The sequence below is a fragment of the Lepisma saccharinum genome, chromosome 10 (assembly GCF_977018435.1).
Source record: "Lepisma saccharinum chromosome 10, izLepSacc3.1, whole genome shotgun sequence".
In the NCBI taxonomy this organism is placed as follows: Eukaryota; Metazoa; Arthropoda; class Insecta; order Zygentoma; family Lepismatidae; genus Lepisma; species Lepisma saccharinum.
The window spans coordinates 79,310,250-79,325,380 of record NC_139238.1 but is presented as its reverse complement, the minus strand read 5'-3'; the positions used below and the strand labels follow the sequence as shown (position 1 = coordinate 79,325,380).

Sequence of the window (15,131 nt, the reverse complement as noted above, 5' to 3'; positions counted from 1 at the left end):
AATTGTGCTGTTAATTTAGTAATAGAGATTTCTTTGGTCAGAAATTGCAGTGCAAATTTTTGCATCTCAAATTCGTCCAGTTTAATTTTGATGGGGTGGTGAAATAACCGCGAAACGGACTAAGCCCGAAAGGGCAAATTCGCGAAACGTAACACATGATTAAACGCGAATTGAACAAGAGCGAAAAGATTAAGCACGAAACATATTGAACGTGAACGGAATAAGCCCGAAAGGCACAACCGCGAAAACGATTAACCGCGAAAATTTCACTTTCGCACTTAATCCGTTTCGCGATTGTTCTGGCGACCCTGATCAATAGTTTTAATCATGTTCTCTTCAACTTCACAGATTCATAATGTACTCGAAGCACTTGCAAACTATATCCTGTGATATTTCTGAGTCGATAAGTTCGAACATGAAAGACATGAATATAAACATTACTTTTACCTCTCTGTGCTCTCTAACATGTGGGAATCCTTTTCAACATCTAACTAATCTCTTAAACAGGAGGTTCATTACCGTATCCAAATAAATCTTTCATTTGTACCCATTCTGAGCAAGATAGTTCTAGTCTTGACCATCGTTCCCAATGTCCTTCACGTCCATCTTTAGAAAGACCAACCAGTGTTTTACATTTCCACATACCTTCGTGTGGAAATAATTGGAGAAATGTTTCTTTTCGTGTCATCTTTATTTGGCAATCCAACAAAACAAATATAACTATTCCGCCTTCTATGCTCCTGATTCCCTTTGATATTTTTACCCTTATCCTTTATGACAATATATACACACACACACGCAGCATATTTCAGTTGTCAATAGCACTTACAGTTTGAAGTACTTCCGCCCATGAGTCTGCAGTCCTCAAAGTGTGTGTGTATTTTCCTAATATGTCTGGTGTTTAGCCTTGCAAGAATAGAAATGCTGCATCATCTCGAGTGTGTGGTTTGTTCAATGAGCAATCACTACGGAGCCTTTTTTCTTTACATAAATGATATTTTTATTTCTTGCAAATCCATATGCTTTAAACATGTAAATTATATAGCTGAAACATATTTGAAGGACTTTCACTTTGATGGGGCGTTGATTTCCTGTGCTAACCGCATGTGGAAATACTAGTTGTTGTTTACCTGGCCGTTGATTAGCGTTGCTGGTCACAAATAAAACTCTTCATCTTAACACTAGAGAATGTGTCAAAAATACATTTAAAAAACTGATCGATATCACACACTTAATAAACATTTCAAGTGAATATCATTCAGAATTAGTCTGCACATTCTATCCCTCCAAGAGTTGATAAGCAGAGACTTAGCTGCTTCGTTGGTGTTTTGTTTCAAGTCTCCAAGATTGATAATTTAGACTTTGCAAGTCTGATATTCCTGACTCACTGTCTTGAATCTCTACAAATAGTTTTACTGTAACTATTTGAAAGACTTTTAATGCTTGTTAACTGTTTCGCAGACGCGCAGAAGGTATTTCACATCTTGCAGCTCAACCTAGCTTTCTCCACGTCTAGCAGTGTAGCTACAACATGTTCGCAAGAAAACAAGGCAACCCAATTAGGACAAAAAAGTTGCCACCACTGTGAACGCGTGTCTTTCTTTCTTTACTGTTTCTTTTTAACCTTGCTTCCATGTTTGTCGTTTGCTCCGACAACTTTGGGAAGGAAATGAAACGAAAGATTTCCAGCGGGAATTTGCTGTGTTGGTGAAAACGACGGAAAGAAGGAAGGATAAAACACATCATGAACACCTACATCCGGCGAATCAAACTCAGCCGTGGGCTAATTGCGACAGCAAACATCTTGGCCAGTCCTTGAAAGCAATTGGAAAAAGTTATGCTGAGTTGCATCAATCCTTGATTTTTTGAAGATAAGCTTCTTGAAGAACTGGAACACCTCCGGTCCACTAAAATGAAACAATTACCAGATTAGAATGACGCAATAAAGACCGTTCCGACTGTCTCTGTAGGTCATACGCTATCAACTTTTCTATGAACGAAACAGATAATTTTGAATTAAATAACCGCTCGAGGCACAGGTTGAAAAGAAGCAGGCAGGCTTAGTTAATACAGGGTGGATAGAAAGTACTAATGCTAAGTTTTCATATTTTCAGAATGTGGATTCTGTTTTTATTTTATTTATTTATTTTTATTATTATTTCGAAACTCGCCAAGACTACGAATTTGGGTGGTTATGAGAGACAGGATTGTAGGAGTGGAGTAAAATAGCCCACCAGCTCTTCTACGACGAAGATGAATGATGATGAGAGACAGGAACACCCTTGTCCAGGTCAAGATTCTAACCCGTAACCTTTGATCTCAAGATGCTGAGCCGTGCCCCTGGCGCTAGGCGCTAGGACGCCAGGGGTCCCGAGTTCGAATCCCGGTCTGGACATGGGTGTTTTTCGTGAGTATTCATTGGTCAATTTCATAACATCATTACTCATCGTCGAGATTACCAAAAGAAGGAAAACGCTGCTAAATAACAAAAAAAACAATCGAGATGCTGACTTGGAGTTTTAATACATTCTTCAGACCATACTCTCCTACTGAAATAAATGTACAGTGGGATCCATGAGTATTACCGTGCAAATTGTTCATCACCATGTTCGTTCATTTTATTTGACCGAATAAGAGCTTCAAGAATTAAAACAAAACTCAAAACAAGCTGTTGACAAGTTCTGCACCAGCATACATAAAAATCCATTGCTTAAAAACACACAGGATGTAAGAGAAAAATTAATGAAAATAGTCATGGACAATTTGCACGGTAATAGGTACTCATGGATCCCACTGTACAAACGCCAAGATTTTTTTCATTTTAAAAGAAGAGGATTTTTTCTCTGTTTATGAGATATTCTAAATGAAGAAACTACAACAAATGGTAAAAAAAAGTAAAGTGCTCCCCCTGTGCTTAGCACCACGCCATGAAGGCGTATAGGGGGTGTGGGGATAACAAATGGGGTAATTGAAATTATATTAAGGAACTGTAAATATAGTTTTTCTCTCTCCATGCATGTTGCAAATAATTAAAATAATAATTTTAATCCCACATATCAGCAGTAATTGTTATAACAAAAAAATAACATATCTGAATATGCGCTAACAAAAACTCGGGTCATTTTAACCAGGGGAGTGCCTTGGATTTTCGAAAAAGGGAGGGGGGTGCGTATACATTTTTTATTAGTCAATCCTAATTTTGACATCTTTTCCTACGTTTGGTGTTCTTTTTTTGGGAATGCTTGGTCAAAGTAAGGGGCTATGAACCACACCACCACACCCTTGGGCACGCCACTGATTTTCACGTCCCGACTGGAGTGTTAAACACATTAGCGTGGCATTAACATCAGTTCGGGGTAAATAGTGCCACTATTGTGCAATGTACGGCAGTAGATCGTGTTGTCAAATGGATGTGCGGGTACCCAGTCCATGAAACGAGGTTGGAAAAGTGTGCAAGGGCAACAACAGATTGCATCTCGCCTTGTATTTTACCATCCTTTCAGGTTTGACTCGTCAAAATCGACAAGAAGTGTTGCCAGATGCGGAAACAGGTTTTTATCACTTTTTTGTCAGCTTTGGAACTTACGTTTTTTTAGCTGAAAAAAAAGAATGAGTATTTTAAGTGGGTTATTGTTATGTTAAAAATACTGTTAAGCATAGAGAGTTTTAACGATAAATTCATTCGTGTTGCGCCTCAAAGAAGCACCCAAGAGAACAATTTATCATTTGGGTATGATCAACAGTATCTTCAAAGCAAATTATAAATAGGTTGCCTACAATACTCGTACGTTTGAGCGCCTCCCAGGTGGCGCAGTGGTAGCGGCGTCGTCGTCTTGTAATCAAGAGGGGCCCGGGTTCGATACCCGGTGGAGGCACATAGTGGTTCGGATCCAACTTTAAACTGTAGGTCCAGTCCCGATTAGCCTTACTGTGCATAAAGTGGGCTTAAAACACCAAATCAATCAATCATATCAATCGTACGTTTGAATGTTGTCCTACTTACCTACAGCGTATGCAACCACGTTGAGCATAGTGCATGGTTGGTTGTCTATCAGCAGTTGTTTGTAGGTTTAGGCAGACGGTATGAAAGATCTTGTTAATAAATATTGAATGAATTTAGATCGACAGTCTTGTCTCGTCCCCTGAATGAACTACGCTGTCTCATTCTGGTATTTAGTTGTAAATCCCGTGTCGTTCTCTCCCGGCCTAAAAAAAGGCTTGTTTAAGTCCATGTCATGCTCAAAAATAAGATGCAAGAGAAAAATTAATGAAAATAGTCATGGACAATTTGCATTAAAGTTTCTCTTGCAACTTACGTCCTTTTTAATGTTTAGATTTTTACGTATGCTGGTGCAGAGGTTATCAGCATCTTGTTTGGCTGTTAGTTTTAGTTCTTGATGCCCTCATTGGGTAAAACAAGGTGCATGAACATGGTGATGGACAATTAGCTTGGTAATACTTATGCATCCCACTGTACAACCAAGTGAGTGAATATGGTGGTGGACAGTTTTCAGGTAATATTTATGCTACATAAAAACCCTATGTCCACCAGTCTACAATAATCTCCGGAAGTACTCTTGCATTGCAGTTTCTCATTCGTGACGTTAGCGGTGCTTCTTTCGCTGCCCCTTCTGACCATGCGACCTTTGCATGCATTGGCTTCCTATGCAAGAGTGGTTGCCTCTCACGCATTGCGGTTTGTACTGCGTCTTTCGAAGAAAGTCTTTACTCGGTGGGGAAGGGCGGGTAAAGTGTAGCTTTCAACCTGGTGCAAATTTTTACGTGTGTGTCACCAGTCTGTAAACGTCATGCATTGGAATTTACAGTGATAGGCGAATTGTCTGTCTCTATTTTTTATTCACTTTGTTTTCAGCGAAGGTAGGTTCAAGAATTAAAACAAAATGCGAGCGAGACAACACGTTTCCATTCCTTAAAAAGACACAAAATGCATGAAAAATATGAATGGAAACAATGATGAACATTTTGCTTGGTACTATTCAGAGGCGCAACCACGAATTTTTGTCTGGGGGGCAAGTACCAGGAAAACATACCAATAATAATAATAATAATGCTAATAATAATAATGTTATTATTATAACATCATTATTATTGTTATTATTGATTTGCTTTATTTTACTTCGCTTCTTGTGCCACTTTTGGCTAATTTGCGAAGATGGGGATGAGTGATGATATGATGAAATCGATGAATGGACACTCACAAACATCCATGCCCAAGCCGGGATTCGAACCCGGGACCAACATTATTATTATTATTATTATTATTATTATTATTATTATTATTATTATTATTATTATTATTATTATTATTATTATTAGTAGTAGTAGTAGTAGTAGTAGTAGTAGTAGTAGTAGTAGTATCAAAGACGTTATTACCCTCGTTAATTTTGCAAAAAAAAAGGGGGGTAGAAGTTGGTGCTAAAGCATTTGTGTTCAAAAACGATTTGAATTATTTTTTCAACACGTTCAATTTCACATTAATAATGGAAAACAAGCACACAAACTATTTTTGAAGGACAGAAATTGCTTGATAAATGCATTCCAAATATAATTAGTTTTTTATAACTTTCATGCACGATATATCTTTCACATATATGAAACATAGAGTCATGGCCGTAGGCAAGAAAAATTTTCGGGGGGGGGGGTTCATTCATAATTGTTCCCATGGGCGTCGCCAGAAATTTGAATAATAGAAATAATAACAATAATTATACAATAATAATTAAAATTTTATTCCATAATATTCCATAATAATAATAATATTATTATTATTATTATTATTATATCCTTAAGGGGGCTTACTCAATTCAGCAGATGAGTGAATATCGAGCACAAGTTTTTTTTGTTTTTGTTTTCCTTTTTTTACGTTTCGTACAGTGTGTACTGAAATGTACAATTATTATACTTTGTTATCAAATTTTAAGATACCTTCAAGAAAAAGCTCTAAAATTTAGATATAAATTTTAGTCATAAAGTTCTTGTTGTTTGACCTTATAACTTAATTTTTGGAATTTTGAAAAGTGTGGAACCAGTTACTCTCTTTAAAAACTTAGCCTGGTGCATGGATTGTAACCTCAATCGCGTAATGCGCTACGAAACTGGAGATCCTAGGTTTGAACTCCTATCAGGGGGAATTTCAACTTTATCGGACAGGGAATTTAAAAGTTGGAAAGGGAATTTTGGGACAATCATAAGGGAATTTTCAGTGTATATTCCTTGTGACGCAGGAACTAAACTGGAAAGAGGACAGCATAAATGAAAATGGAGGGGTCATGGGTGGGCTGCAATTCCGAGAATAAATCCTGTTTCACTCAACTTTCAGAATTCCAAATGTATGAAAATTCTAGCTCTATCGTTTCAACATTGTCTCCTTGTATTAGTATGATGATTCGAAAAAAAAATTGAAAATAGTTACAGATTTTGGTTTCTGAACTTCCATTAATCCAACATGTCAGATGTTTCGGGGGGGGTTTGAACCCTAGAAACCCCCCCTCTAAATACGGCCATGCATAGAGTGACGTGGACACTAAATTGTGCACTTATTCAAAGTTTCTTTAATACATATTATATACAACATATATATTATTTAAATACATTACACATCCAATTCATCCATCTCGTAATAAACCAACAGCAAAAATTATATAAATTGTCTCTGAAATGTGCACGCTCCCTTTCGTCAAAACAATTATTCATGAATTTTAAAAAAAAAAATAATTCAGACAAGTCTTATTTCTCTGTCTGGTAATTTACAATGCATTACAGAGAACAATGATATATTGCGAGCGAAGCGCGCATGAAAATTTCTGGATTCAAATTTTTTGCAGTCTGAAATCAATATTGATTTAATAGGGAGCAAATAATTTAACGGGACGCCAACTTTTTTGCCTCTCCGATGGTGTAGTGGTATCTAACATCGGCGCTTGGTGATCAAGGGGTCTCTGGTTGGATACCCGGTGGAGGCTCATGGCACAGTGGTTCGGATTCCACTTTAAACTGTAGGTCCAGTCCCGATTAGCCTTTCTGTGCGTAAAATGGACATTAAACCAAAAATCAATCGATCAATCTTACAACTTATTTTCATTTAGATCGTTCGGGGCCCAGGGCCGGCTCCCGCTTACAAGTCTGAACTTGATAAGACTAAGAAAAGCAGGCATTGTGAGCGAAGCGAGCAAGAAAGTTTTACGAAAAGTTTTTCTATTTGCATAAAATTTGAAGTTGTGGGCGGTAATTGCCCCCCCCCCTTTGCAGGTACACTGGGCCGTCAATGTTTGCCTCCCTAGAACTCATTTCAGTCCAAGCTTGGGGTGGGGCAATGCCCCCTGCCTCCCTGGTAGTTGCGCCACTGGTAACATTTATACCTCCGAACCATACCTGAGGGCAGGGGTAGAAAAATACAGGACTCCCAGTCGTTATGGAGCCTGGAAATTTTCACCTGGCGACTGAATTTTTAAATTCAGTTCTCAAAAAAAAAAAAAAAAAAAAAAAAAAGTTTCATATTTCGAGTTCGCTTACGGAAATTTTAATTACGTTTTATTTTAAATAACAAGTAATGTCTAAGTGTTTTCTGTATCACGTGTATAATTAAATCAGAATAACAAACACAGTTTTTCATGCTGTTAACAGTTGAGCGTTATTTAGGAAGGCCACTCTGGTGCAAAAATTAATTACTTCTAATACGATCTTTTTAGACTCTTATTTGAAAGAAGAAAAAAACTGGCTCCTGAGAGAAAGGACCTTCCGCCTGAATTACTTTTAGTTTTGTTCACCTGTATCTGAGCAGGTGCTCCGAAAGTTGAGAAATGAAAATATACTCATTTATATCAATGCAACCCATTATCTGAGTAATAGGGTACTTTACAAAGTGAGAATTTTAAAGTTATGATAACCAGATATTGTCTGGTTCGAAGAGATTGGAGGGGACTGTGACTCAAGCACAAAACAGTGAGCCATATTCACTGTATAACTCGCCAGCCTCCGTGGCTATAGCACATCGCGCTACGACGCCAGAGGTCCCGGGTTCGATGTTAGTTAGTGTCCATTCATCAATTTCCTCATATCATCACTCATCCCCATCTTCGCAAATTAGCCAAAAGTGGCACAAAAAGTAAAATGAAGCAAGTCAATCAATCACTGTATAACTCACCGTTTTGATATTTAATTCTCAAATAATGAGTCCCGCAATTGGGTAGGGCTGTGACGAGAAAAATTGACGTCCACGTGACTGAGGATTATTGTGCGTCATGTGTGCCCGACACGTCCCTTTTTAGGTCTCAAAAAAGGCGCCCGCGCGGGTTTTCTACAAATCCTTACGAAAAGGAATAAAACGTTTAAATTAAGCATAGCGAGCCACAAAATGGCGTTAGTTTGTTCGACTGCGAATACAATTATAGCTAAAATCGGTTTTCAAACACCGTCAGTAGTGAGATTTGTTGATATCGGAAATTTACATAGCTATCTCATAATCTTGGTGTTGAACTCGTATGTACATTCCTTTCAACCTCAGCCAATCTCCAAGGTGACACTTCAAGTTTGTTTGAGCAATGACGCACTGACGGCAAAGTTCATGCATGTGAAATCAGATCCGAAAATGTGTTTTTACATACATACAAGAGAGAGAGAGAGAGAGATTGCAAAATAATGGAAATGTTAAATGTTTTTTAAGTGTTAGATATTATTTAATTCTTGCTTTCTGTTAGTAATGATGAATAAGATTTAATACTATGCCAGTCTTGCATTCGTGTTTTATTATTACTTTGTATACCTATCTTGCTAAGGTCCGTACCCATGATTTCTTTAAGGAGAAGGGGGTATATACGAATATGTGGAACAAAGAGAAGATCAGAAATGCTGTAAGGGTGCTTGAATTAGGTTATTTTGCGTTGCTTTTCTGCCAAGTTTGGCTAATCGCGACGATGAAGATGAGCGATGATAAGATGCAATTCATGAACTAACACACTCTCACTAGGTTGGGATTCGAACCAGGAACCCCTTGCGTCGTAGCGCGTTGTGCTAATCACTCCGGCACGGTGGTCGGGGAATTGCTGTTGGAGTAATAGATGTGACCACCAATGCTATGGAAATATTACAGCTAGAGATAAACGTACAATTGTAGAGTTATGACGTGGTCCAAAGTAACAGGAAAAAATCAACTCGCCGATACCCCCCCCCCATCCCAACAACAGCCACACAGTCGCTTACAGACAAGGGGTGTAAGGGGTGACCTTCCACATAGGCGCCCAAAAGTCAACCTCACTTCCACGTAGTGCACCCTGGACTAAAGACTAACGAGGCTCTGGCGACTGGCACTGTGGCCAGTATAATTGTGTGTGTGTTGTCCTTGTGTGTGCTGAGTACCCGTTTACGGCCTCAGCTTTTAACAGAAGTCAGAACATTTTAACATTTTTAGTTGTGCAACGCTAGAGTTGTTATTTGTAATGATAAGGGGCTGGCCCCCGTATAATGTGACGGGAGCAAAATAGCCTAAGTGCTGACGCTCCCAAAATTTTAAATTCAAATCAAATCAAATCGCTTACAGACAAATGTGTCGCAGGACACAGCGTACAGCTGCTTATTGTTTACATTAAAAATTTCCGAAGTATTCAAATAGTTCTTTGTTCCGCAAATTAACATTGTTTTCAAATTTCCTTTAATTTTCTTGTACCAACGCCATTGAAAAGTCGTGATAATTCTATGTTTTGAAAATAAAGTAAAAAAAAAAGTAAAGTGCTCCCTGTGGTTAGCACCACGCCATGAAGGCGTATAGGGGGTGTGGGGGTAACGCCCGACACTTTCTTGATCCGGTCGTGAGGGGGGGGGGTGATGTAACCAGCATCACGCCCCTGACCGCCTTTACCCCCCCCCCCAGGGTTTCCCCCAGGTACCCATGTCATTCGAAACTGGGTGGGCGCCGGGGCCGCTTCCAACGTTAGAAAAGTTCCCGGATTTGAACCGGCCGGGGATCGAACTCGGGACCTTTAGCATGGTATTCAGACGCGTTACAGACTGATTTTATGATTAAATGTTGCGTATTTGCAATTATTATTACAATAAAGAACATGTCCAAATGTGAGTTAACAAAAAAAATCGTTTGTTCGCAACACGACTGCAGTTCGAAAGAAATCTGGACAGGGATTAAAAGTAATGGACTGTCCCTACTAAATCGGTAAATCACACGTCTTATAGTCTTGCATCATTGATTATAAAACTAAAGCTAATGAATATTGCAGACTACAGACTTCTACACAACAAACACTTTCATTCATGTATGCAAGAACAAAATTGGTTCACATTTAAACATTTCATGGCTCGAGAGGGGGGTGGCATGGCCCCATGGCCTCTACCCTGGGTACGGGCCTGTGTGAAATGATGAAACGCAGTGTTTCAGTATGCAGATAGTAATTACTATAGGGTCAATCCATATGAAATCATACAACCTGGTTGCTTGACCATTTTTAATTTTTTTTTTTTTTGAGCGGTGTGAGCCTCATATATTGACAGTTCAGAACCACTCTTATTTTATTTTTACTATCACCGATTTGAAAATGGCGGGCATTTTTTTATCATGGCGCGCGTCATTTTCTCCATTCGTAAGCATCAGCGGCAACTTTTTTTTCTCAGCTCTGGTAAGTCCTACGACAATGAGACAAAATCTGTGATGTTAAGCACATTATAGGCTACAATTATATTTCTGTGTAATTTTCTAAATATTATTCCTTCATAATAAATTTTAAGGTTAAAATTGTGTATTTTAATCGCTCAAAATGACATTTTCGGACATTTTTTTGAGGGGGAAGACAGTTTGCTTGACACTTGAATTTTTTTGCGCAAGTACCTGTGTACCAATAGAGTACGTCAAAATTATTTGAAGCTTGAGACTTTAATATTTGTTTTTCTACAGGGTCATAAACATGTACTTTTTGTTAAAAAATCCAAGTTCAGGGTTAAATATCTCTGGTGGGCAGTTGTTTAAAAATCTGAAATTTGTACACAATACAGTACTTCAGGATAAGTAACTTCAGTAAAAATTTTGAGTTTGAGATTTAATTGGTTTAAGAGATACAAAACTCGTGAAAAATTCAACATTTTGCATTAAATATGGCATGCCTAATTTCATTTCTTATTAACATTTTGTGTTGAAATTCTGCAAACTGTAATTTGGAATGTCAATGAACAACAATACAATCCTGAAATGGCTCTGCAATAAAGTATATTTACGAGGGTGTGCTGAAAAGTAACGCCTCCTATGTTTTTATTTTCTTTGTTACCTTGTAAACGCATTTTGGATTTTGAGCAACCATACATTGCACTTACAAGACTTTCCACCTTCTCCATTGAAGGTTTCAAACTTCTATCGCCAGGGGGTGCTGAACTATTGCGAGGAAAATGTCAGCATGTAACCATGCAATGTCGGTGGAGCACCTGAAGTAGCGTGCAGTGATCGAGTTTCTGAACGCAGAAAATGTGCTACAAATTGACATTCATCTGAGACTGAGGGCACTTTATGGGGATGAATGTGTAGACATCAGTACTGTGCGGTCGTGGGCTGTTCATGCTCGTAAAGATAACCCCAGCTAAAGAAATCTCAGCTATGTGAGAGAATGGAATGAAAGGCCGCGAACTGCAACTGATGGAGGTCATCGGATTCGTGTTCAGCTGGGGTTTTCTTTAAGAGCATGATAAACTCAAGATCGCGCAGTACTGATGTCTAACACATTCATCCCCATAATATTCCCTCAGTCTCAGATGAATGTCAATTTGTAGCACATTTTCTGCGTTTAGAAACTCGATCACTGCACGCTACTTCAGGTGCTCCACCGACATTGCATGGTTACATGCTGACATTTTCCTCGCAATAGTTCAGCACCCCCTGGCGATAGAAGTTTGAAACCTTTAATGGAGAAGCTGGAAAGTCTTATAAGTGCAATGTATGGTTGCTCAAAATCCAAAATGCGTTTACAAGGTAACAAAGAAAATAAAAACATAGGAAGCGTTACTTTTCAGCACGACCTCGTATATATACTTTATTGCAGAGCCATTTCAGGATTGTAATGTTGTTCATTGACATTCCAAATTACAGTTTGCAGAATTTCAACACAAAATGTTAATAAGAAATGAAATTAGGCATGCCATATTTAATGCAAAATGTTGAATTTTTCACGAGTTTTGTATCTCTTAAACCAATTAAATCTCAAACTCAAAATTTTTACTGAAGTTACTTATCCTGAAGTACTGTATTGTGTACAAATTTCAGATTTTTAAACAACTGCCCACCAGAGATATTTAACCCTGAACTTGGATTTTTTAAACAAAAAGTACATGTTTATGACCCTGTAGAAAAACAAATATTAAAGTCTCAAGCTTCAAATAATTTTGACGTACTCTATTAGTACACAGGTACTTGCGCAAAAAAATTCAAGTGTCAAGCAAACTGTCTTCCCCCTCAAAAAAATGTCCGAAAATGTCATTTTGAGCGATTAAAATACACAATTTTAATCTTAAAATTTATTATGAAGGAATAATATTTAGAAAATTACACAGAAATATAATTGTAGCCTATAATGTGCTTAACATCACAGATTTTGTCTCATTGTCGTAGGACTTACCAGAGCTGAGAAAAAAAAGTTGCCGCTGATGCTTACGAATGGAGAAAATGACGCGCGCCATGATAACAAAATGCCCGCCATTTTCAAATCGGTGATAGTAAAAATAAAATAAGAGTGGTTCTGAACTGTCAATATATGAGGCTCACACCGCTCAAAAAATAAACATTTTTAAAAATGGTCAAGCAACCAGGTTGTATGATTTCATATGGATTGACCCTGTAGTAAACACCTGAACAAGAACAATCTCTAGATTTACCGTAGCCAATGGAAAAGCGAATGTGACGGTCAATAGCGCCATCAAACGGTTGGATGACAACATTGTTACAAAACCAACTCCGCAATTAATCCGCGGCCAACATGAAACTCATAAAGTGATTTACTAAATTTCATTGTATAGTGTATTTTTTTCATTGCGGTTTGTGTTTATATGGTAAAATATGGAAACAAAGGTTTTCATAGTGTTCATTTTAAACATTGGGTAGGCTTAATAGTTTTTATTTCTTGCTATGTATAGTAAATACCTGTCAGTATTTTCAGAAATTGTAAATGGGTTTATTGCTTATGAAGAAGAAAGCAACTGGCATCAGGGAATGGCGCATTTATGTACTCGATTTTGTGCTCTCTGTTGTCTGACAGTTTTCTTCTATCTGCATAGTGTACCACTTAACTAACTCTCTAACGTTTCTAAACACGAATGTTTATGGCTGCTGCAAAACAATCCTTCCATCTGTCCCTCGAGCAAGATCAACCCAATCTTTCCCATCCATACCGATGGCGGCTGGAGCGTGGTGCTGATCACATTGTAATTGAGACTGTTAAATGCAATGATTAAAGAATTAACTGTTCCGCACTGGCGTGCGCAAAAGGGGGCTACAGCCTCCTCCGAAATTTTGAGAAAATCAACATTTTTCAAATAAAATCAGTGAAAAAATTCGGGAATAGGTAAATGCAAACCCTCGATTGTCTCTCTCTCTCTCTTTTAGAAGACAGTTCTAAATATGCGAAATATCTTATTGTGATTACCGTTTCCCTAGAAAGCAGGTATGTGCTACCGACCTTACAATTCCAGCCCCTCCCGAAGAAAAAAATCCTACGTACGCCAGTTGTTCGTGACCTTTTTAACAACCTTTTTGATGAAAATTTATCCTCGGAGTTTCCGAACCTCTTCCTCATGTAAAGTCTGTTAGTTCGCACTCTCTCCCTTCGATTAAAACCTTCCTTCAAGAAGTCAAATCTCTCCTCACCTCTTCGCCGTTGCGTCGGACCTTAGGCCCCGATGATATCCCGACAATTTTCCTTCTCAAAACTGCTGGCTTCCTGGCCCACCCTCCGTGTCTCCTACTAAACAGGTTTTTTTTTTTTTATGCAGGTGTGTTTCCTGAACTGTTTAAGCCTGCCGATGTTGGACCGATCTATAAATCTGGAGACAAAACATTCGGTAAAATCTTATCGACCAATCTCTCTTTTGTCACCTCTCTCTATCGTCTGTGAGAAAGTAATCAAAGACAGGTTGCTGAAGTCAGTCCACATCTCCCATTATAAATAATGCTCAGCATGGTTTTCTTCCAGGCAGCTCTTGCTTGAGCAATCTATCGGTATTACTTTCTCATGCTACTCAGTCAATCTCAAATAATTCCCAGCTTGACGTTATATATTTGGACATTTCAAAAACTTTCGATAAAATTAACCATAATCTCCTTCTTCATAAATTACGATCCAGATTTAACATCTATGGTAAATTTCTATCTTTGCTAAAAGACTATCTGAATGCACAAGAGCAGCGAGTTATCCTTTCTGGCTCCTCTTCAGCTTTCTACCTGTTCTGTCCGGTGTCCCTCAGGGGAGTGTCTTTGTTCCTTCTTTACATGGATGATCTGCCCGACAGACTGTCTTCTCTTCCCATAAATGTACTTCTCTTTGCCGATGACTGTAAACTCTTCAAAGAAATTTCATCTGAACGCGATTCACTAATCCTACAACAAGCTCTTACAGAACTACTTGTGTGGTGTCGCCAGTGGAAACTTGAATTGAATCCTCAGAAATGCTCCTGCCTCACCATTTCCTTAAAAAGGAACAAAGTGCTTTCTCTTTGTACTCTGGAAAACAGTTCCATCAAAAAGGTTTCTTCTCAAAAAGATCTTGGTGTTATCATCGACGAAAAACTAAACTTCAATGAGCACATTACATATACTACTAAACGACCATGCGTCTCCTTGGTATTCTGTAGGAGTTTGCGGGATCCAGAAAAGTCGGGACCGGGATTGGGAAAATAAAATTCCGTCCCGATCCCAACTTCGGGAAACGACTTTTCGGATCCCGAGCAGTCATGAAATACCGAATGGTCGTTTCCCGCACGGCCAACCCGCAACGTAAAGCTCTTTCACATTCCCGCTACAAGGCTCTCCCTCCAACAGCGGTCTCTTTACTATAGGCTCCCCCACTTATATAATAACCTACCTGTAAATGCCGATATTTTCTTCTCAGAACACAGTTTCCGACAATCGCTAA

At 38.5% G+C, this 15,131-nt stretch overlaps 1 protein-coding gene across 4 annotated transcripts in view; it reads left to right on the top strand.

The window, feature by feature from the left end:
• The window catches only part of jbug (filamin-type immunoglobulin domains fbug), a 304,098-nt gene that overhangs the window by 73,975 nt on the left and 214,992 nt on the right, over positions 1–15,131 (top strand). The gene's annotated exons all lie outside the window — the stretch shown is intronic.